Source organism: Bubalus kerabau, chromosome 11, assembly GCF_029407905.1.
Source record: "Bubalus kerabau isolate K-KA32 ecotype Philippines breed swamp buffalo chromosome 11, PCC_UOA_SB_1v2, whole genome shotgun sequence".
NCBI classification, from domain to species: domain Eukaryota; kingdom Metazoa; phylum Chordata; class Mammalia; order Artiodactyla; family Bovidae; genus Bubalus; species Bubalus kerabau.
Window position 1 is genome coordinate 68,514,232 of NC_073634.1, and position 25,290 is coordinate 68,539,521.

Below are 25,290 nucleotides of genomic sequence, written 5' to 3' on the forward strand. Positions count from 1 at the left end.
GAATTAAATTGGCAATTGGAACATTTGCCTAAATTGCTTTGGTTAATTTACTGAGTTTTATTTAACATTTAAAAACAAAATTAAAAGCAAGAAATAAGGGTGAATAGGCTGTATGACACATCTTGTAGTGTTTAAATATTAACAAATTCACATCTGATGTAAAATTTGTTGTTTTTATTATGCCATACAAGAATATTTCATGAAAGTTTTCATGTTTTATATATATAATAACATGTATTTATATAAGTATATATATATTCATATATATTTATATATAAAACATGAAAAGTTTCATGAACTAATATACATACATATATATATATATATATATATACCCACACATATGCTAGATTATAATGTTTTTTACTGTGGGTCATACTAAAAGGATGGAAATTCATATCAATAAGAATTTCACTTTAGGCCCCCCTCAACCACTTTAAAACAAAACAAAAAACACCCTGAAATATAAAATAACACTTTCTCATAAAAATTTGGGGAACTTTACATTAAATAGTTACTTTTTAAAATCACTGTATGTCTTCTTTGGAGAAATGTCTATTTAGTTCTTTGGCCCATTTTTTGATTGGGTCATTTATTTTTCTGGAATTGAGCTGTAGGAGTTGCTTGTATATTTTTGAGATTAGTTGTTTGTCAGTTGCTTCATTTGCTATTATTTTCTCCCATTCTGAAGGCTGCCTTTTCACCTTGCTAATAGTTTCCTTTGTTGTGCAGAAGCTTTTAAGTTTAATTAGGTCCCATTTGTTTATTTTTGCTTTTATTTCCAATATTCTGGGAGGTGGGTCATAGAGGATCCTGCTGTGATGTATGTCGGAGAGTGTTTTGCCTATGTTCTCCTCTAGGAGTTTTATATACGAGACAGCAAAAGAGACACTGATGTATAGAACACAGTCTTATGGACTCTGTGGGAGAGGGAGAGGGTGGGAAGATTTGGGAGAATGGCATTGAAACATGTATAATATCATGTATGAAACGAGTTGCCAGTCCAGGTTCGATGCACGATACTGGATGCTTGGGGCTGGTGCACTGGGACGACCCAGAGGGATGGTATGGGGAGGGAGGAGGGAGGAGGGTTCAGGATGGGGAACACATGTATACCTGTGGCGGATTCATTTCGATATTTGGCAAAACCAATACAATATTGTAAAGTTTAAAAATAAAATAAAATTTAAAAAAAAACAAATAAAAAAATAAAATCACTGTAATATATGAAATTAAAAGACGCTTACTCCTTGGAAGAAAAGTTATGACCAACCTAGATAGCATATTCAAAAGCAGAGACATTACTTCTCCAACAAAGGTCCGTCTAGTCAAGGCTATGGTTTTTCCAGTGGTCATGTATGGATGTGAGAGTTGGACTGTGAAGAAAGCTGAGCGACAAAGAATTGATGCTTTTGAACTGTGGTGTTGGAGAAGACTCTTGAGAGTCCCTTGGACTGCAAGGAGATCCAACCAGACCATTCTAAAGGAGATCAGCCCTGGGTGTTCTTTGGAAAGAATGATGCTAAAGCTGAAGCTCCAGTACTTTGGCCACCTCATGCAAAGAGTTGACTCACTGGAAAAGACTCTGATGCTGGGAGAGATTGGAAGCAGGAGAAGAAGGGGACGACAGAGGATGAGATGGCTGGATGGCATCACCGACTCGATGGACATGAGTCTGAGTGAACTCCAGGAGTTGGTGATGGACAGGGAGGCCTGGCGTGCTGAAGTTCATGGGGTCGCTGAGTCGGACACGACTGAGCGACTGAACTGAACTGAACTGAATATACACTTTCTACTCTAGGCTGAGTACTATGTTCTGTAGATTACTAATAAGGAAAAATTAAACAAAAGAAACTAAGGGAAAGAACAAATGCATTACAGATGCAAAAGAAGTAGAACATCCATTCATGGTTTCAAGGTATATTATTTCTTTCCTGAAATCAAAGCTTGAAGTAGATAGCAAATTTAATTTACTCAGTTTCTGGCACAGAGTAAATGTTTAATAATATGTGTCTTTCCATGGAATGTTAATAGATAGCACATGAAAATCATCCATAACTGACAAGTCAACAGGTGGTCCCTTCACTAGATTTCTGTGTTCCTCCAACCTCATCTATGTAGTCATGATCATCCAATGAGCCTTGACTTCCTGACTCAGAAACAATGGCCTCTAAAGCAGAAATAGGCATAGAGAATAGATGTATGGGTACCAAGGGGGAAGGCAGGAGTGGGGTGAATTGGGAGATTGAGACTGACATATATACACTACTACGTATAAAATAGATAACTAGTGAGAACCTACTGTATAGCACAGGGAACTCTACTCAGTACTCTTTGGTGACCTAAATGGGAAGGAAATCCAAAGAAGAGGGGATATATGTATCTGTTTGGCTGATTCCCTTTGTTGTACAAGAGAAATACTAATACAACAGTGTAAAGCAACCACACTCCAATTAAAAAAAAATCAATCTTTCCTAAAAAAATAAAGAAATAAAGAAGAAAAATTCAAAGACCAAAAAGTAATCACTTCATATTTCTTTAATAGAAAAGAAAATGTATAGCCAACTACATAGATCAGAATCTATTAAGTCCCTCCAACTAAAGCACAATAATTTGGGCTGTGAATTTAGTGACCTCTCTTTTACTTTTCATACAGCCTTTATTTTCACACATTTGATCTTTCACAAAAAGGAGAGAGAAACAAAAGACATTTTTGATTCAAATCAATATTTTGACCCAGAGACAGCACAGCAGTAGGTGCTGTGCACCCTTCCTTCAGGAGTGGTTCTGTAGAATCAGCATCTACTTATAGGCTGAAAATTAGCACAAGCGTCACTCACTGCATCTGTGATTTGGGGAGAAAAAGGGAGCCAGATGAGTGCCATTTTTGGAGCTGTATCTGCCATCACCTACAGCTGCCACTCTGGTCTGCAACATAAGAGTTAGGAAACAAAGACTCTGGTCTGAAAAAAACGAAAAACTCTGGTCTGCAACTCAGGTCTGCAACACAAGAGTCAGGAAACAAAACTAACCTGATAACCCTATCTGTAAAGAAATTGAAGTGTGGGTAGCCAGAGAGCATGGTTTATTTGGGGAAGTATAGCGTGATAGTTAAACATGTAATGTTAAAGTAACAAATCACTGAGAACTCTATCAGTTCCTTATGCAAAATGGGGATAAAACTGGAACTTGTCTCATGAGTTGCATATAGAATTAAACAAGAAATATATTTGTAAGGATTCGACCCAATATTTATAGTAAGTACTCAGTATATGGTATCCATTTTTGTTATGATATATTAATAACTAAATCCAGATCATGATTAAGAGATCAAGAATTCAGAAATTTTAAATGATATACTGGTGTATTAATAGACGTAGTTTTCTGTGAAGTAAAATGCTTGAGAAGGACATTGGAGATGGATACACATTGAAATGGAAACTTCTGCTGTTTTCATGGTCCACTTTGTGCATTTTACTGCAGCAGATGGCTTGGAAGAGTTGGAGAAAACCAATTGGTCACCCTTAGATGATTAGCAAATATTATACTTAGTGGGTAAAATGGGAAGTAAGAGAATCATGACATAGGTTTCCATTCTTTGTTTAAAACTGCAGCACACTTTGGACCACAACTCTATACTTTGCAGCCCTTCTGCCATCCTGAGGCTTGCATTTGCCAACAAATACTCTTAGTTATCATTGTTAAGCACAGATATTTTACACTGTAGTCTCTCATCATCTGTATGTGGTCAAAGACGGCTTCCATTCACCTTGGCGGGGATTACTGCCATTCTTTTATCTAAGTGGAGACAGAAACACAGAGAGAAGCAGCAGTTTGTTCAACAGGCCCACAGTCAACACAAGTCACTGGGTGAGTAGAGGCTTAAATATGAAGATCAGCTATATGGTCACGCCGATGCCTCAGCCATTCCACCCAGCAAATAAATACAAATCAGATTCAAATTCCAGACAGATCAGGTTCACACTCACTCATCTAGAGCTGCTCCAGCCGTGAGCACCAGCCTCAATTCTCGCAGGTGTCTGAATCGCAGACATGGTTGACAGGCTGACACAGGGTATATTTGGGGTGGAAAATAAGACAAAGACTTAATTAAGGGGTATTCTAAAGAAGGCAGAAGAAATTACACAACCTATTTGCACACCACACACTGGAAATGAATGGGTTCTTTAGTGTTTGGGACATTTTAGTGTTATAAAAATGTAGACTATAGAGCTATTATATCAAGTAATTTATGGGATGAATATTGTAATTCATTGAATGTCACGACTTATCTTTTATTCATATAGTTACTATTCCATTACCAGCGAGGGAGGTTTGTCAAAGGTTAATTATTTTAAATTGCTCCAGCAAATTTATTTTGATTTGTACAATTTTTTTGAATAATCACAGGTCTATATATTCATACATCTTTATGAGGCTTCTTTTTAAAAAATAATATTCTTTGATGAGGCTGTTAAAGTTAGATAAATGCTTTAGTGATATCTTTTAAATATATTCTCTTTAATTCTGTATTAGATCTACAAAGAATTATTATTATATTATTATTATTATTATTGATATTAACAGTCTTTTTGAGAACTTTCTACTTTTCCAAGAAAAATTCCAAATCAAAATGGCCAGGAAATTGAACTTTGACTTTCTCAAGGGGTTGGTCATGGTTCCTAATTACCTTTTAGCTCAGGGTCATTATTTGGAATGCCCCTCTGAATGGTGGATGAGGAAAACTGTTGACATCTGTTCTCTGTACCCACCTGGGTTTCACTTGAGGCTGCCCTGTGGCCAGGACTACATCTCCTCAGGGCATGAAAATTGGTCCTTGTGGGGAAAAAAATTGTAGAAGGTAGGTATAGAATACCTTAAAAGTTGGAAAAATTATCTTGAATTATTAAGCCTAAATTAGAAAGGAAGCTGGAAGCCAAAAAAGGCTACAGTGTAGAAAGGCTACAATGCATACAATATGTACAATATACAGATTAACCTAGTTCCTTTTCCTGCAAAACCTATTGCCTCTCTCAAGAAGCCTTTCTGATTATGCTTGTTTTCTTTATTTTTCTCAAATGCTTATGTATCAAGCCTACATTTCATTAATATGATCTTGTTGTTATGTAGCTTTTTAATTATTCGTAAATCATTTGCGAGTTAGCGAGATATAGTGGGAAAAGTTTCAATTTGAAGGCAGAAGACCTAGGCTCATGTTTAAGCTCTGCAGTTTATTATCTGTGTGGGTTTAGGTCTATTTGTTTGAAACTCAGTTTCTTTATGTCAAAGAATAGGAAAACCTACCTATGTACTTGATGGAGTTGGCAATACGTCACCTAATAATTGCACACTACCTCAGGTTTATAAAATTCTTGCATAAGTATCTTGCTTAATCCCCAAACAACAGTATAAGATGAGCACTATTACCCATTCATTTTTATGTGAATTACTCAAAAATACTGTTTTTAACACCATAAGGTATTATTATTTTTAGTCTGCCAATTTTATATCATCAATTTAATATTAACATCCCTAGGATCTAGGTTATATCTATCTTTTATTTCTTTTTTATTTTATTCTTCCCTCATATTCCTTTCTTTTAAGTGATTTGATGAATAGATTCAGAAGATAGATTTTTCCAGTACAGATAACAAAATGCTTTGACAAATAAATGCTCAGTAAGATTGTGTCTGCATGTTGCCAGAGTAACTGATTAATTTTACTTGATGCCAGGAAGAAAATAATAATCTACCATTTGATCAATATTTTTACTTTTTAATCATTTGTATTGCTCTTGTGCACATAGTAAAATGTTCTCAGAGAGCACAGCAATTTTGGAAGTACAGAAATAAAACACACATCTTCTCTATAATGCTGTTGATCAAACAAAAGACTCAGTACATGATTCTGGAAAGCATAAATGGTAGCTCAGGTACAGAGGCTGCAAGCTGTTTTGTAATTACTTACCCTACTAGAGGGCAAACTCTATCCAAAATAGGCCCTTGCCTGTCTTATTCACACTCAGTATTTTGGGTGTCTGGTTCATAGTTGGTGCACAATGAATATTAGCTAAGTATAAAGTCTCCCATTAAGCTTATACAAATCAGACCTCTCAGTTCAGTTCAGTTCAGTCGCTCAGTTGTGTCCAACTCTTTGCAACCCCATGAATCGCAGCACGCCAGGCCTCCCTGTCCATTACCATCTCCCAGAGTTCACTCAAACTCATGTCCATAGAGTGGGTGATGCCATCCAGCCATCTCATCCTCTGTCGTCCCTTTTCCTCCTGCCCCCAATCCCTCCCAGCATCAGAGTCTTTTCCAATGAGTCAACTCTTCACATGAGGTGGCCAAAGTACTGGAGTTTCAGCTTCAGCATCATTCCTTCCAAAGAAATCCCAGGGCTGATCTCCTTTAGAATGGACTGGTTGGATCTCCTTGCAGTCCAAGGAACTCTCAAGAGTCTTCTCCAATACCACAGTTCAAAAGCACCAATTCTTCGGAGCTCAGCTTTCAGAAGACTATGAAATTTGCAGTTGAAGAACATGGAATTTTGAAATGGATTCAGGAAAGAGAAACAATGTTGGAGATGGGAGTCATAAAAGAAAATTAAATAACCTTTAAAAATGATACAAATAAACTTATTTACAAAACAGAAATAGACCCACAGACATAGAAAACCAATTTATGATTCCCAAAGGAGAAAGGTGTGAGGATGGGATAAATCAGCAGTTTGGGATTAACAGATAAACACTGCTGTGTATAAAATATATAATCAGCAAGAACCTACTGTATAGCACAGGGAACCATGTACATTTGAGGTAACCTGTAATTGAAAAAATACGAAAAATATTCACATGTATAACTGAATCACTTTGCTGCACATCTGAAACTAACACAACATTGTAAATCAACTATGCTTCAATTAAAACAAAAAAGTTTCTCTTATTCAAAAAGAGAAAGGAAAGGGGAGATTTTGAGTATCATAGACCTATAGTCTAATAGAACATGTTGGCAAGGGGCTCCTTACCTCTGCTGTGAATAAAAGCAGGGGAAATATGTTAATTTGTGATACAAAAGGTGTACATTAGTAAAGGTAAATAAATATGCAAATGCATACATGTGAATACATATAAACTAATTCCTCACTAAGTGGTAGAAAGTGAATAGGAAAATTGAGTTGAGTTGTGCTGGATCAAGCACATATGCTGTGTGTCTAGGTACTGGACTTCCATTGTCTCATTAAACAAGTTCTCTGTGGTCAATATTATCATAGATGAGGAAATAAAGGCTAGGAGTAATTAAATGACTAGTCTAAAGTCACATGCTAGTTGTCAGCAAAGCCTGGAATTAGTGCACATCTGGACCTTCTGGATCAAGGTGGTCATTTGAGACACCCGCCACATTCAATCTCAATGACCAGCTCTACAGCATTTCTTCCGTGGAGCCTAGATGATCCTACAACCGGTCTCTATGTTTACTTAATAGACTACATGAGAGTAAAATCTAAATGCCAGTTGTGATTATGTAAAACCTATACTAACGCTGCCTACAGACTTAGTTTTATAAAAAAAGATATAATACCTATGCCAATATCTTACTCTTACTAAATCTTCCTTTTCCAGATTTCACAATAAAATTAGATACCATTAGGATAGGATCCCTGAATCGGCAAATAGATTTTACTCTCAAAAGAGAATCCATGGTCCTGAACATTTTCCTGTCACCTAAGTATACACCAGTAAAAGGGTCTTTTCAATGAATTATTCCAGACTGTTGTGTAAACTCAATCAGTTAGCTGTATAGTCATCAAACATCCCCTTACTTTCTTTTTCACTGGAGGATAATTGCTTTACAGGGCTTCCCAGGTGGTGCTAGTGGTAAAGAACCTACCTGCCAATGCAGGAGACATAAGAGACATGGGTTTGATCCCTGGGTCAGGAAGATCCCCTAGAGGAGGACATGGCAACCCACTCCAATATTCTTGCCGGGAGAATCCCATGGACAGAAGAGCCTGGTGAACTACAGTCCATAGCGTCGCACAGAATTGGACACAACTGGAGCGACTTAGCACACATGCAAGCAATTGCTGTAGAAGGGAATGGCAACCCACTCCAGTATTCTTCCTGCCTCCTCCTGTGGACGGAGGAGCCTGGTGGGCTGCTGTCCATGGGGTTGCATAGAGTCAATCACTATTGAAGTGACTTAGCATGCATGCATACACTGAAGAAGGAAATGGTAACCTACTCCAGTATTCTTGCCTGGAGAATCCCAGGGACAGAGGAGCCTGGTGGGCTGCCGTCTATGGGGTCACAGTCGGACACGACTGAGGCGACTTAGCAGCAGCAGCAACAGCAGCAAGCAATTGCTCTAGACTGTTGTGTTGGAGCCTCCCTCCCACCCCTTCATCCCACCCATCTATTGTCTCAGGTGGGATTTTGGTGTGAGGAGACACTGGGCCATGGTATGAGCAGTACTGACAGCAATTTTGTGACTGTAACAGTCCAGGGTATTGCTGGAAATCATCAAGATGGCAAATGAAAGGCCCCAGAGAATACCATGGCAGCAATGAGCCCACCCACTTTCCAATTCTATCAAGAACTACCAGAGAAAGTGTTCTGCATCCAGCATCTTATACCAGAAACAATCTGATTCCTTTGGATTGGGACATTTTCTATTTTTAATTCTCCTTAACAAAGACCTCTAAGTCCAGAAGCTTCCTGAAAGGCCTGTGAAGGGCTATTCTGATCACCCCTTCATGTTTCTGAGATGCTCTGGGATAATGTTGGGGAGGGGAGGCCGCCAGGGGAACAGCTGATTGGATTCTGGCAAGAAGGACCAAACATCTGCTTCAAACAAAGGACATCTGCATATTTCACATTTATTTTTCATAATTTACAGAAGCAACCTGCCAAAATTCAGCAAGGGAGAATACGCTAGCACGTAATTAGCTTAAAGTTTGCTTGCTTTAGAAGTGTGAGCGTGAAGCTAGGAGCTCACCTGGGAGGACAAGAAACAGTGGAACTGCTATCTGATTTCTGGAAATTCAGTTTTAGACCTCACATGCCAGCGCAGAAGCCCCAGCCCTGCTAGGCTTGGAAGGGATGAGTAAATATGCCAGAGGTGACACTAGGAGGCTCTTTTGTTCTCATGTCAAATAAAAAAACCTTCCCACCAAAGGGGTGGCCTAAGGTGCTCTCATTTATTAAATAAGATTTGATTAAGCAGAAAGAGTTTGCCTCTGCCCTCTAGCACTGCAGAACCCAGGTCAGATAACAGTGCGATGCTCCATGACTTATCGTTTAAAGTGCATATAGAAAAATATACAAATATCATGCTGAGAAATCACATGTAGGGTGTTGCATTATTTTTCAAAGCATCAGAAAGTTGTTACTTAACAAAAGTACTATATTTGGAATATGTGATGAAAACAAAGAGAACAAGATATAATACACCTTGGTGGAAGGGATACAAAAAATTATCTGCCTTCTGTAAGCCATATCTTCCCAGTTGAATTTCAAACTTCACAAGGTCATTATGGTGTAAAATAACTAAAAATTGCTTAATAGAGAATAGAAGTGGAAGAAGGATTTTTTTATGAGAAAAAGAAAGATTTCTTTTCCTTTCCAGCGAAGGAATTTCAACCCCATGTCAAAAATACTGGTTATGAGATCCTCTGTTATTTCCCCTGATCTTAACTCCAATGGGAAAGTAAACTTAAAGCTAAGTTTGCAAAGTATTAGGTGCTATTGTTTTAAATATTTAAGACACAGGTCCCTGGTGGGAAGAGGGAGTAGTATTTTGGTTTTGCTGACTATTATCTTCCAGTCTTAGCCATTGCTTTATAAAAGCAATTGTATTCCTGATTTAGCTGTAGACCCAATGGTGACCCCATGCAAATTCCTGCAACAATAGCATGGCAGACAAAAAAACTTAACATCTTAAGATAGATGGGCTTCCCTGGTGGCTCAGACCATAAAGAATCTGCCTGAAATGCAGAAGACCGGGGATCGATCCCTGGGTCAGGAAGATCCCCTGAAGAAGGAAATGCCAACCCACTCCAATATTCCTGCCTGGAAAATTATCATGGATAGAGGTACCTGGAGGGCTACAGTACATGGGGTCATAAAGAGTTGGACATGGCTGAGCAACTAACAAGATACGTGTATGCTGTAGAAGCAACGTTTGCAATCCAAGCAATAATTCCTTGGTGACTTCTAACTGGTTCTAAGGAGTGACTTGCTTATGGCCATTCCAAATATCACTCTACGTGTGGTTCCGATAGCTGATGTAGCACTGTATGACATATACATGCCAAACTGCCTTGAAACATTAAATCAAATTCAAAGAGCTACTCCCATTTGAAAACAGTGATTTGTAATTATGCACCAACCTACTCTTCAACATTTGCTAATTATTCTTACACATTAAAAAAATTTTTTTCCAATGCACTTAAATTTCAAACCAGTATGTTACATATATGAACCTTTCATGTAATTATAAATGTTCTTCTCCCCTTTGCAATTGTATCATAACAGAAGAGCAGCTTGTTCTAAATAGACAAGCAGGACTTGATTTGAATCAGATCTATTTATTAATCTGGTTTCAACCATCTATAAACTGGGTGACCTCAGGAAAATTATTTAAACTCTCTAGGTCTTGATTTTCTCTCCTGTATACTAGGGTTGGTATTTTTGCTGTACAAGTTAAATGAGGTAGCTTGTGTAATCTGCACCTAAACTGGAATTCTGATTTGCCAAATTTTGAACTTGCTTAAATTTAGATACCTTACCTACCATCAGTTCAGTTCAGTTCAGTCGCTCAGTCATGTCTGACTCTTTGCAACCCCATGAATCAAAGCACATCAGGCCTCCCTGTTCATCACCAACACCTGGAGTCCACTCAGACTCATGTCTATCGAGTCAGTGATGCCATCCAGCCATCTCATCCTCTGTTGTCCCCTTCTCCTCCTGCCCCCAGTCCCTCCCAGCATCAGAGTCTTTTCCAATGAGTCAACTCTTTGCATGAGGTGGCCAAAGTACTGGAGTTTCAGCTTTAGCATCATTCCTTCCAAAGAAATCCCAGGGCTGATCTCCTTCAGAATGGACTGGTTGGATCTCCTTGCAGTCCAAGGGACTTTCAAGAGTCTTCTCCAACACCACAGTTCAAAAGCATCAATTCTTCGGTGCTCAGCCTTCTTCACAGTCCAACTCTCACATCCATACATGACCATAGGAAAAACCATAGCCTTGACTAGACGGACCTTTGTTGGCAAAGTAATGTCTCTGCTTTTGAATATGCTATCTAGGTTGGTCATAACTTTCCTTCCAAGGAGTAAGCATCTTTTAATTTCATGGCTGCAGTCACCATCTGCAGTGATTTTGGAGCCCAAAAAAGTAAAGTCTGACACTGTTTCCACATCTATTTCCCATGAAGTGATGGGACCGGATGCCATGATCTTCATTTTCTGAATGTTGAGCTTTAAGCCAACTTTTTCACTCTCCTCTTTCACTTTCATCAAGAGGCTTTTGAGTTCCTCTTCACTTTCTGCCATAAGGGTGGTGTCATCCGCATATCTGAGGTTATTGATATTTCTCTTGGCAATCTTGATTCCAGCTTGTGCTTCTTCCAGTCCAGCGTTTCTCATGATGTACTCTGCATAGAAGTTAAATAAGCAGGGTGACAATATACAGCCTTGACGTACTCCTTTTCCTATTTGGAACCAGTCTGTTGTTCCATGTCCAGTTCTAACTATTGCTTCCTGACCTGCATACAAATTTCTCAAGAGGCAGATCAGGTGGTCTGGTATTCCCATCTCTTTTAGAATTTTCCACAGTTTATTGTGATCCACACAGTCAAAGGCTTTGGCATAGTCAATAAAGCAGAAATAGATGTTTTTCTGGAACTCTCTTGCTTTTTCCATGATCCAGTGGATGTTGGCAATTTGATCTCTGGTTCCTCTGCCTTTTCTAAAACAAGCTTGAACATCAGGAAGTTCACGGTTCACGTATTGCTGAAGCCTGGCTTGGAGAATTTTGAGCATTTCTTTACTAGCATGTGAGATGAGTGCAATTGTGTGGTAGTTTGAGCATTCTTTGGCATTGCCTGTCTTTGGGATTGGAATGAAAACTGACCTTTTCCAGTCCTGTGGCCATTGCTGAGTTTTCCAAATTTGCTGGCATATTGAGTGCAGCACTTTCACAGCATCATCTTTCAGGATTTGAAATAGCTCCACTGGAATTCCATCACCTCCACTAGCTTTGTTCGTACTGATGCTTCCTAAGGCCCACTTGACTTCACATTCCAGGATGTCTGGCTCTAGGTCAGTGATCATACCATCATGATTATCTGGGTCATGAAAATCTTTTTTGTACAGTTCTTCTGTGTATTCCTGCCATCTCTTCTTAATATCTTCTGTTTCTGTTAAGTCCATACCATTTCTGTCCTTTATCGAGCCCATCTTTGCATGAAATGTCCCCTTGGTATCTCTAATTTTCTTGAAGAGATCCCTAGTCTTTCCCATTCTGTTGTTTTCCTCTATTTCTTTGCATTGATTGCTGAAGAAGGCTTTCTTATCTCTTCTTGCTATTCTTTGGAACTCTGCATTCAGATGCTTATATCTTTCCTTTTCTCCTTTGCTTTTCACTTCTCTTCTTTTCACAGCTATTTGTAAGGCCTCCCCAGACAGCCATTTTGCTTTTTTGCATTTCTTTTCCATGGGGATGGTCTTGATTCCTGTCTCCTGTACAATGTCATGAACCTCATTCCATAGAGCATCAGGCACTCTATCTATCAGATCTAGTCCCTTAAATCTATTTCTCACTTCCACTGTATAATCATAAGGAATTTGATTTAGGTCATACCTGAATGGTCTAGTGGTTTTCCCTACTTTCTTCAATTTAAGTCTGAATTTGGCAATAAGGAGTTCATGATCTGAGCCACAATCAGCTCCTGGTCTTGTTTTTGCTACCATAGAACTCTTCAAAAGGAAACTCTCATCCCAAAAGAACTTCAGGCAAGAAGACAAGCTTTGAAAACAAACCTTGTCTTTGATTGAGAAGAGTTTTGTTGTTGTTGTTGCTGTTGTTTAGTCACTAGGTTGTGTCTGACTCTTTTGGCACCGAGCCCATGGACTGTAGCCCTCCAGATTCCTCTGCCATGGAATTCTCCAGGCAAGAATATTGGAGTTGGTTGCCATTGCCTTCTCCAAGGGATTTTCCTGACCCAGGGATTGAACCTGAGTATCCTGTATGGGCAAGCGAATTCTTTACTACTGAGCCCCCAGGGAAGCACCCCCTTCCTTTTTTTTTTTCCTTTTCAGTAAAAGGCCAGAAAGTATGTTAACCTTTAAGAGGCATGGGATCTCTTGCTACTACTGCTCAATTTTGTCATTGCAGCATGAAAATAGCTATGGACAACACATATAAATAAATTATGTGGCTGTATTCAAATAAAACTTTGTTTATGGACAATGAAACATGAATTTCATATAGTTTTCAAAGGGCATAAAGTATGATTCTTCTTTTGATTTTCTTCAACCATGTAAGAGGTACAAATCATCTTAGTAAGCCGGCTGTACAAAAACTGGCTATACAAGCTGGATTTGGACAGGCCACAGTTAGCCAAAGCTAGGTTAAAGCAATGAGGTGAGAGGAGTAATGCTAACACATTGGTGTTTGTCATTCTATTATCTTAAGTGACTGTTGTAAATAACTAAAAGTAAAAATCAAAGGGTTGTTTCTCTAAAATTTCTACCACATGCTGGGGCATGATTTGTACTCTTTGGAGATCTATTGTCCTCAGTTCCAGAGCAGCACTGTGAGGACGTGTCAGGAGCAGTAACCTTGCCTGGTGGAAGCAGTGGGTTGTGGTGAGAGTTGGCAGTGGTCCTGGAACAAACAGTGGTAGAGGAAGATGGGATGTCCCCAGTGGAGGAAGCTGCCATCCTCAGAGAAAGAGAATTCCCCCAAAAGCACCTAGTGGGAGAAGCAGGAACTAGCAAAATGCCCAGGAAACATCAACTTGCACTGCACTGTACAATTTATGGGACCAGTAGCCACATGTAGCTATGTAAATCGGAACAAATAAAAATTGAAAACTCAGGTCCTCAGTTTTAGTAACAGATTCATCATTGCAGAAAGTTCTGTTGGACAACCGTTGAATAGCAGATGACAGGTTTTTCCAAAGCACATGTGAAAGTTTCCCTAGAGACCTTGGAAGGACTTGAAGATTGAGGCAGTGGGGGAAGGGAAGGGATGAGGTCTTGAAACAGCAGTTAGGAATAAGAATTGGCAACATAGGAGTTATTCTCTTGAACATGATCTCTTTTTACCTAAGCAAAAGGTGAGGAGATTCGGTGTATATATAGAAAACACCCAGCACGTCGCCTTGAACACAAAAGGCTTCAATAAATGTAAAATTACTGTCTGCTTAAGATCTCTGTGTTGGTGCTGGTAATTTCTAATATAACTGTCATTCTGTTGCTAGAATGACCTTCCTACTGCCTATTTTATATCATTAACCTCTTCAAAAGCTGCCAAAGACTCGTAATGGAATAAAGACCATGGTAGTGACTCAGACGGTAAAAAATCTGCCTGCAATGCAGGAGACCTGATTTCAATCCCTGGGTCAAGATCTCCTGGAGAAGGAAATGGCAACCCACTCCAGTATTCTTGCCTGGAGAATTCCATGGACAGAGGAGCCTAGCAGGCTATGGTCCATGGGGCCGCAGAGTCAGACACAACTGAAGGACTAACACATACATACAACACACACAAAGTCCCAAGACTCAGCTCTTGCCAATGTGAGCAGATGCTGGAGCTGGAAAGCCTGAGAGTGAATCCTGACTCTGGCAGTTGCTGGCTGTGGACCATGCATCATTAGTTAACCTCTCTGAGCCTCAGGCTTCTCATCCATAAAATGAGGAACATATTACCACTGACTTCATTAAGTTGTATTGAATGCATGGCACATCATCAGCATGAGGAAAGTGTTTGTTAAGTGAATGTTTGTATTCCTCAATGATTTAGTCCCTAATCACATTGCAAGTCGATCTTCCACGACACCTCCTTCTCTCTACATTTCAAATGTGCTATATTCTCCCAACTTGTCTTACATACCTTTTCCTCTCTTTGTATATATAAAAGTCATACTTATTCTGTGCATTTTGCTGTTTCTTCCTTTGGTCAGAGACATGCTTTTCTGGGATACAACCAAAGGTACTGCTATATTGCACATCATCCTTTCTAGTCAAAGATTTGCTTTGGAGGGGTCATTTGGAAAATATATGTTCATGATCTAGCATTTCATCATTTACCTATATAAATGATAAAGTCAATTTTAATTCTTAGAAATCAACAGCCCATTAAAAAAATAAGTCTGCTTGTCCACAGACAGAGCTACTCTGAGTCTGTCACTTTCCAGCTAGAGCAGTACCCATAGAGGATCATTTGGGCTTGGGGTTACTCTCCCCTGTGGTGAGTCTTTGGGATGCATTCAGAGGGTGCTTCAGAAATAATTTGCATGGAAAATTATCAAGAAGGTAAAATGTATCTTCCTAGAAGAATTTCTCCTAGAAGATTAGTTCTACAGCAGCATGCTCGTTCCTTATTCAGTAGCCTTCATATCATTCTATTCTGCCTTGTTCTTTATAGTTTGGTCTTTACTTGTCTGGACTCATCCTAGACTGTAAAGTTTCCACGAAGTTATTTATGCTTGCCTAAATTAGGTACTCAATAAATACTCATAAGATGGTAAGAAGAGGGAAAGGTATAGTATGCCTTTCAGACCAATTCTATGAAATACCCATCTTGAGTGCTATATTTTAGAATTCATGCATAAGTAGCTTTCCAAGGGCTTTCCTGGTGGCTCAGTGGTAAAGAATCTGCCTGACAATGCAGGAGAAGCAAGAGACATGGGTTGGGAAGATCCCCTGGAGAAGGGAATAGCAACCCATTCCAGTATCCTTCGGAGAAGGCAATGGCACCCCACTCCAGTACTCTTGCCTGGAAAATCCCATGGATGGAGGAGCCTGGTGGGCTGCAGTCCATGGGGTTGCTAGAGTCAGACACGATTGAGCAATTTCACTTTCACTTCTCACTTTCATGCATTGGAGAAGGAAATGGCAACCCACTCCAGTGTTCTTGCCTGGAGAATCCCAGGGACGGGGAAGCCTGGTGGGCTACCATCTATGGGGTCGCACAGAGTCGGAAATGACTGAAGCGACTTAGCAGCAGCAGCAGCAGCAACCAGTATCCTTGCCTGGAAAATCCCATGGACAGAGAAGCCTGCGGGCTGCAGCCCAGGGACTTTTCAAATTGTCTAAACACAATATCCTTCAGACGGTGTGTGCAAAAATTTGTTACTCTTCATTACATGATCTGCTTCATGCCAAATAGCTGGGCTTTTTTAAAAAAAAGATATGGCATCATGAAAGGACAGCCACAACCTGAGAGGACTGAAGTCATTCATATTAGATCTGTTTATCTTCTTGATAGTTTTCCATGCAAATTATTTCTGAAGCACCCTCTGGATGCATCCCAAAGACACACCAGGGAGGAGATTAACCCCAAGCCCAAATGATCCTCTATGAGTACTGCCCTAGCTAGAAAGTGATAGACTCAGAATAGCTCTGTCTGTGGACAAGAGAACTTATTTTTTTAATGGGCTGTTGATTTCTAAGAATTGCTATGCTATGCTAAGTCACTTCAGTCGTGTCGGACTCTGTGCGACCCCATAGACAGCAGCCCACCAGGCTCCCCTGTCCCTGGGATTCTCCAGGTAAGAACACTGGAGTGGGTTGCCATTTCCTTCTCCAATGCATGAAAGTGAAAAGTGAAAGTGAAGTCGCTCTGTCGTGTCCGACTCTTAGCGACCCCATGGATTGCAGCCTAACAGGCACCTCCATCCATGGGATTTTCCAGGCAAGAGTACTGGAGTGGGGTGCCATTGCCTTCTCCGTTCTAAGAATTAAAGTTGACTTTATCATTTATATAGAAAAATGATGAAATGCTAGATCATGAACATATATTTTCCAAATGACCCCTCCAAAGCAAATCTTTGACTAGAAAGGATGATGTGCAATACAGCAGTACATTTGGTTGTATCCCAGGAAAGCTTATCTCTGACCTAAGGAAGAAACAGCAAGATGCACAGAATAAGTATACCTGGACCATCCCATGGTAATTCTCCCATGAATGACCGTTGCCTGTATTTGTGTTGTAAGCCTATCTCATCCCTGGAAGGGATCCAAATTTCCACCCAGGGAAATTATTTTGAGTAACCAAGATGTGGATCATATCACAAATACATTGGCAGGATCATCTTCCATTGGGTGGCAGTGACTAACATTTCAAAAAATGCACCTCCATGCTCAGCATTTGAGTTTACTGATCCAGTCATGGCCACTAAGTCTTCTTACACGGGATCTTCGCTCTTTCCACTCACAAAGCAGATTAGTGTCTCCAGCTGGAGCCAATCTAAGGTTCACTCTGATTCAAGCATTAACTTTGAATAGTTTCTAGAGCATCTGTAAAAAAAAAAAAAAAAAAAACTGTTTAAAAAACCACAGGGATCACATCTAATTTTTTTCTACTGGGTCAGTGATTGAATTTTGGTTCATTCTCAATGTCACACCATAATGCACACATCTTGACCAGGTCTGTTGCAGTCTGTGAAGTGAAATCCTCTTTAGAGCCCCTCACTATCCTTATATTTACGAATAACTCTTAATAGGCAGGGGGAAAAAAAAAACCAAACACTTCTTCTTAGCCTCCAAACTTTCCTGGATAACTTTATGTCTTTGCTAGAAATATAAAATGTGGCTTTACGAGTCTTTAAAAGTCTAAAGAAAATAGCTACTAATGGTATCTTTTTATTGCCCACAATTCATCCTGCTGAAAAAGGCATTACCTTCTTAGAGTTGATTATTGCTCCATCTTAAATTTTCTAATTGTTTAAGATTTTTCACTTATTTTAGACATTTTCACTTGGCCCCCTAGAGTAAATTAAGATGAAAGGTAAGTTAAAAGAGAGGGAATTCAACATAAAGAGAATAAATAAATGAAACACAGATTGCAAAGCAGGAATGAAAACAAGGTCTCCCAACCCAATCTGTTAAAGGAATGCTACAAATGTGAAGTGTTTACTATTTTAAACATTAATCATGTACTCACTCTGTTTATTTAGCTATCAATGTTTTTCCTGTAACTCTGACTTGAAAATGTGTAAGCTGTTTAGAATTAGGACTCACACTGAAGCCAAATGATATTTTGATTATTTATATTGCGGAGCTTGTCTTGAAACTTCAGAGTTGCAGCCCTTTCGTTTCAATTCACACCTTTTTAAAAAGTCATTATTATTTTGTATAATGTGACATCTCGAATAACTTTGCTTGCCACCCACTACCAAACACCCAAGTCACAGCCATTAAAGACAGGCAGCCTGAGTTGCCCATCAAAGGACCCATTCAGAAGATCGCTGCCATCTTGCTTTCACCTAAAAACTAGGCAATGACACCAAAACACGGCATTAGAGGACTGGCTTCATCATCAGAATTATGAGTACCAAAAAGTCGTAAGTATCTCACGTTTCTGGCAGTATTTTCTTGATAGATATTCATTATTTTAAGTAAAATCTAACAATTTGGATCTGCTACTGAGACTTAGCCACCAAAGATCCTGCATACTCATCAAGAACAAGAGCTTCTCTTCAATCTCACAAAATTTCAAGTCCTGCTGAGGAGAGAAACTGATCACGTTAAGCTGACTTATTATTTCTATTACTGAAAGAAATAATTTCAATAACAATAAGAAAAAAAGCATAATAATTTTCTCCTAGACTAAAGATATGGAAAAAACCTACCCATTAGAAACCATAGACCGTGGCATGGACAGTTCAGTTAAGTTCATTTCAGTCGCTCAGTCGTGTCCGACTCTTTGTGAGGACTGCACACCCCGTGAACTGCAGCACACCAGGCTTCCCTGTCCATCACCAACTCTCGGAGCCTGCTCAAACTCATGTCCATTGAGTTGGTGATGCTATCCAACCATATCATCCTCTGTCATACCCTTCTCCTCCCACCTTCAATCTTTCCCAGCATCAGGGTCTTTTTAAATAAGTCAGTTATTCACATTAGGTGGCCAAATTATTAGAATTTCAGCTTCAGCATCAGTCCATCCAATGAATAGTCAGGAATGATTTCCTTTAGGATTGACTGGTTGGATCTCCTTGCAGTCCAAGGGACTCTCAAGAGTCTGGGAAAACCATAGCTTTGACTAGACAGACCTTTGTTGGAAAAGTAATGTCTCTGCTTTTTAAAATGCTGTCTAGGTTGGTCATAACCTTTTCTTCCAAGGAGCAAATGTCTTTTAATTTCATGGCTGCAGTCACCATCTGCAGTGATTTTGGAGCCCAGAAAAATAAAGTATCTCACTGTTTCCATTGTTTAACCATCTATTTGCCATGAAGGGATGGGACTGGATGCCATGATCTTAGTTTTCTGAATGTTGAGCTTTAAGCCAACTGTTTCACTCTCCTCTTTCACTTTATCAAGAGGCTCTTTAGTTCTTCTTCGCTTTCTGCCATAAGGGTGGTGTCATCTGCATATCTGAGGTTATTGATATTTCTCCCGGCAATCTTGATTCCAGCTTGTGCTTCATCCAGCCTGGCATTTTGCATGATGTGCTCTACATATAAGTTAAATAAGAAGGGTTACAATATATAGCCTTGACGTACTCCTTTCCTGATTTGAAACCAGTCTGTTGTCCATGTCCAGTTCTAACTGTTGCTTCCTAACCTGCATACAGATCTCTTAGGAGGAAGGTCAAGTGGTCTGGTATTCCCATCTCTAAGAATTTTCCACAGTTTGTTTTGATCCACACAGTCAAAGGCTTTGGCATAATCAATAAAGCAGAAGTAGATGTTTTTCTGGAACTCTCTTGCTTTTTCAATGATCCAACAGATGTTGGCAATTTGATCTCTGGTTCCTCTGCCTTTTCTAAAACCAGCTTGAACATCTGGAAGCTCATGGTTCACATACTGTTGAAGCCTGGTTTGGAGAATTTTGAGCATTACTTCACTAGCTTGTGAGATGAGTGCAATTGTGCAGTAGTTTGAGCATTCTTTGGCATTGCCTGTCTTTGGGATTGGAATGAAAACTGACCTTTTCCAGTCCTGTGGCCACTGCCGAGTTTTCCAAATTTGCTGGCATATTGAGTGCAGCACTTTCACAGCATCATCTTTTAGAATATGAAATAGCTCAACTGAAACTCCATCACCTCCACTGGCTTTGTTCATAGTGATGCTTCCTAAGGCCCACTTGACTTTGGGTTCCAGGATGTCTGGCTCTAGGTTAGTTATCACATCATAGTGGTTATCTGGGTTATGAAGATCTTTTTTGTACAGTTCTATGTATTCTTGCCACTCCTCCTTAATATCTTTTGCCTCCATTAGGTCCATATAATTTCTGTCCTTAATTGTCCCCATCTTTGCATGAAATGTTCCCTTGGTATTTCTAATTTTCTTGAAGAGATTTCTAGTCTTATCATTCTATTGTTTTCCTCTATTTGCACTGATCACTGAGGAAGGCTTTCTTATCTCTCCTTGCTAGTCTTTAGAACTTTGCATTCAAATAGTGAATCTTTCCTTTTCTCCTTCGACTTGAGCTTTACTTCTTTTCTCAGCTATTTGTAATGCCTCTTCAGACTACCATTTTGCCTTTTTGCATTTCTTTTTCTTGGGGATGGTCTTGATCACTGCCTCCTGTACAATGTCATGAACCTCTGTCCATAGTTCTTCAGGTACTCTGTCTACCAGATCTAATCTCTTGAATCTATTTGTCACTTCCAAATCCTTAATCATAAGGGATTTGATTTAAGTCATACTTGAATGGTCTAGTGGTTTTCCCTACTTTCTTTAAGTCTGAATTTGGCAATAAGGAGTTCATGATCTGAGCCACAGTCAGCTCCCAATCTTGGTTTTGCTGCCTGTATAGAGCTTCTCCATCTTTGGCTGCAAAGAATATAATCAATCTGATTTCGGTATTGCATGGACAAGATCCCCTCAAATACATTCTTTAAAAGTTGTTGTAGCCATTATAAAATTATCCAGGTATGCTAGAAAATTGTAGCATCTTTTTTTGTACAACTGACCTAAACTCTCCACCCTGCTCCTACTCTCAAACAGCGACCACTGCTCCACCCTGCTTCTTCTAATGTTAGCAGTTCAACCTCCTGTGACAGCTGTTTCTTCCCCTGCTCATGTCCTTCCCTAATTGGTGTAGCGATGCAGTGCTGCATGGTTGATCTTCATCTGGCCCTTGGGCTGTCATCTGCTGCAGGGTCTAGTTCTATGCTTGGTGGGAGTTGGCTGATTTTAATATATTTCATATTCAGTGTTCTAAGGATACCCAGCCTCTCATGCTGGCAAGACACCTGATGATGCCTTGCCTAGCCTTCTGCCCCATCAAATTCTTTAGGAAACTCACACTAGCTCTACCTACCTCTGTCCTTCTCTCCACAGTCTTTGAGAACCAGAAGAGCTTTCATTTATTTCCCCTTTCAGTCAGGCCATACAGGATTTCCTCCTGCCCCCATCTCATCATCCTTCCAAGGGTGGTATTTGCCTTCCCCTTTTTTCTATGGCTGTGAGAACAGAGTAGCTGTTGAGATTTGTTGTTGTTTGGTTGCTAAGTCATGTCCAACTCGTTATGACCCCAGGGACTATAGACCACCAGGCTCCTCTGTCCATGGGATTTCCCAGGCAAGAATACTGGAAGGGGTTGCCATTTTCTTCTCCTGGAGATCTTCCCAGCCCAGGGACTGAACCCAAGTCTCCTGCATTGGCAGTCGAATTCTTTACCACTGAGCGGCCTGGGAAGCCCAGCTGTTGAGTGTAGGACATACTTTATATGAGGAAACTTGAAAGCTTCATTAATCTCATAGTTTCTAATTTGCATCCCATTAGATTAAAAAACAGAGACATTACTTTGCCAACAAAGGTCCGTCTAGTCAAGGCTATGGTTTTTCCTATGGTCATGTATGGATGTGAGAGTTGGACTGTGAAGAAGGCTGAGCGCCGAAGAATTGTTGCTTTTGAACTGTGGTGTTGGAGAAGACTCTTGAGAGTCCCTTGGACTGCAAGGAGATCCAACCAGTCCATTCTGAAGGAGATCAGCCCTGGATTTCTTTCGAAGGAATGATGCTAAAGCTGAAACTCCAGTACTTTGGCCACCTCATGCAAAGAGTTGACTCATTGGAAAAGACTCTGATGCTGGGAGGGATTGGGGGCAGGAGGAGAAGGGGACGACAGAGGATGAGATGGCTGGATGGCATCACTGACTCGATAGACATGAGTCTGAGTGGACTCCAGGAGTTGGTGATGGACAGGGAGGCCTGGCGTGCTGTGATTCATGGGGTCGCAAAGAGTTAGACACAACTGAGCGACTGAACTGAACTGAACTGAGAGTCAGATAGAGGGCCCACTGCGGGGACACTAGGTCCTACATCCTTCCGGTCTCTCCTTTCTGTGTCCTTTACCACCTACCATCCTTCAGTGGTAACTCTACCCCTGTTCTCTAGGTGTCCAGTGCCCTCACCAGCTACTCACCTCCCTCAGACTAAACATTCTAACAAACTAACTCATAGACTCTCAATGTCTGATGCGACTTCAGGCATCACCTCTCTTAAGGGAATTAAAGAGGACTAAGCCAGATGAATCACTACAAACGGAATTCTGAGTGTTAGTGGCTGAAGAAGAGCATTAAGAACAGAAAAGGAGATTCCTGACTTCAGATTCCACTGAAATAATATCTTACAGATGAGATGACCTCCTGGTATTTTTCTGCTTATATGTTCAACCAGAGATGTACCCATAAGTGCATATGTACACCCATACACCTCAAATTGAAATATCAAAGCACATCAACAGGAGATTGACAAATATTAAAGAATCTTTAGTTTACAAATATGTTATAAATATATGGTGTCAGTGTGTGTCGACTCAGTGGACACAGACCTCCTTAAATAAATTTAATAGAGAATCACATAAAAAATAAAGAATTACGTAATGACATAAACTAGCCCAGGCAAATCCCAAATAACTCATTTGGCTCCAGAATCATCCAAAGAGCTTTTAGCATGGTGTTTTTACCTAGTGACAGAAATGGCCACAGGCATCTTGCTGTGACCATTGACAAAAATACCAACTATCCTATTTGGTAAAGGGTGTAATTTCAGTCAAACCTAAGCACATTGACAAATGCTTATTCTTGATGTTTGTTTGGTTGGTTTATTTTGTTTTGCGTTCATAGGCAATAGGAGTCTGAATTACTGGGGTTCTTAGTTACTGCAGCAAAAATAATTTCCAGTATTTTTAATACACAATAATTCTTAGAAACTATTTTCTTTTCTTACTTTCTCTTTTAAAATGATACATTTTAAAAATCATTTTGCTTTTTTTCCTGGAATTTCTGACAAGAGAAAACTGTTTGCGGTATTTGTCGATATGCCTCACCTTGATGTGGCAGCTCCGTTTATGCCTCATGATAACATTTTGAGGAACAAATCTGAATTTGCCCAGGTATCTCTACATGGGCATTTTTTCTGGACATGTCTAGACAAACTTCAGGGATGGTTTCACCACATTTGTTACATTCCTCCAGTGATGGTTTCATCACATTTGTTACCAATTATCTTTTCAAAATTCAGTTTGAAACTTCAGCCAAATTCCTTTCTTCCATTGCTAAAATGTTCACAAGTATCCATGAGAGAGTATGGCAACCATGTTGCTCTGAAGTGAAAAAGCCTCCAGCCTTGGGTGGTTATTGGCTTTTCTGGGTAGGTTTTCACCTTTAAGCAGGATCATTGTGTGCGTGCTAAGTTGCTTTGGTACACTGGTGAGCCTGTTATCTCACCAGGCTTCTCTGTCCATGGGATTCTCCAGGCAAGAATACTGGAGTGGGTTGCCATGTCCTCCTCCAGGGAATCGTCCCAATCCAGGGATCAAACCTGTAGATTCTTAGCTCTCCTGCATTGGCAGCTGGGTTTTTTACCACTAGCGGCACCTGGGAAGCCCAGGAAGGGTCATTACTACATTACTACTCAAGCTTCCTTCCTTTACAGCCCAAAGTGTGCCTGTTCACTGTGGCATTAATGTTGCAGAAGGTCCTGCATGTCAGGGATGCCTAAGGATGCTGTCATGTTTGCAGTGCATTTGCCCCCATGCTTTCAAGGCAATAGAGCAACTACACTTAATTCTCTGGATGAAAAAAAAAATGCATATATAGGAACCTACCTCCCACAGTGAGAAGTAGCATCCCCTCCCAAGGAAATTTGTTTGCCTACCACCACAGAAATAATTATCAATATTGCTGGAGTTCAGTTTGTGTGATCCCTCAACAACCAATACTTAAAATTAAGTTTATACATTATAATAATAGTGACTCCAATTTGGATGCTTATTATCTGCTTGATTCTACTGTTTTGTGTTTTATCAGATTATCTCCAAACTTCAATTATCCTCTGATGTAGATATTTTGGAGGAAATATAAGCTCAGACAAGGGATTTGTCCAAGTTTACACAGGCAGTAATGAAACAGCATGGTATTACAAACCCAATAATTCTGAGTCTTTGCCTGGTGCTGGATTTTATATTTAACAACTTGGGGATACCACCTTCAGTGCTTTCAGTTCATCTTTTACCCCAGCCACAGTGGTGGCAGCCAGTCTGACACGGGGATAAATGCAGTGTGTCTCAGCCATATGGCATATGTACGGGAGGTCCTCTGACACTGTGACACTGGGTTGACACACATGTAAATATCTTTTATGCACCTTGGAAGTGTCAGAGGCTAAAAGGCTTTGCATTTTCATTCTTTGGGACAATTCTGGAACATGTCTGCACAGCTCCTAAGAATGTGCCCACAGAATCAAACTTGTTAACTACATTGATGGCCTGCTCAATAAGGCACACTTGAATTATTTTACACTCCCAGTCACATTGCTTGTTCCCCTGGAACCACTTTCAAAAAAAAAAGTCTGTCTCAGGTTCTATTCCCCAGAGGAAACCCAGGGTAAGACAAGTACATTATGGCATACTCTAAAAGTACCAGCAGAATATATCAAATGGAGAATGATTTGTTTTTACTTGGGAAAACCCTTTAATGGGCTCTTTTGGATTTCAAAGCCAAGGCTTAAATTCTAATCTAAAAGTAAAGCCATGAGCAATGGGAAGCAAGCAGCGATGTAAACAGAATGTAGTCCAGTCTGTGAGGAAGAGCTAAGGGTATAGACGAGAA

The 25,290-nt window shown here is 39.9% G+C and overlaps 1 long non-coding RNA gene across 1 annotated transcript in view; it reads right to left on the reverse strand.

Annotated features, from left to right (window-relative positions):
* Nucleotides 1-17,155: 17,155 nt before the first annotated feature.
* LOC129622479 (uncharacterized) overlaps nucleotides 17,156-25,290 on the reverse strand; it is a 28,317-nt gene continuing 20,182 nt past the window's right edge. The window contains exon 3 of the long non-coding RNA XR_008700009.1: nucleotides 17,156-17,523. This is a non-coding gene — a long non-coding RNA (uncharacterized LOC129622479). The remainder of the gene's footprint in view (nucleotides 17,524-25,290) is intronic.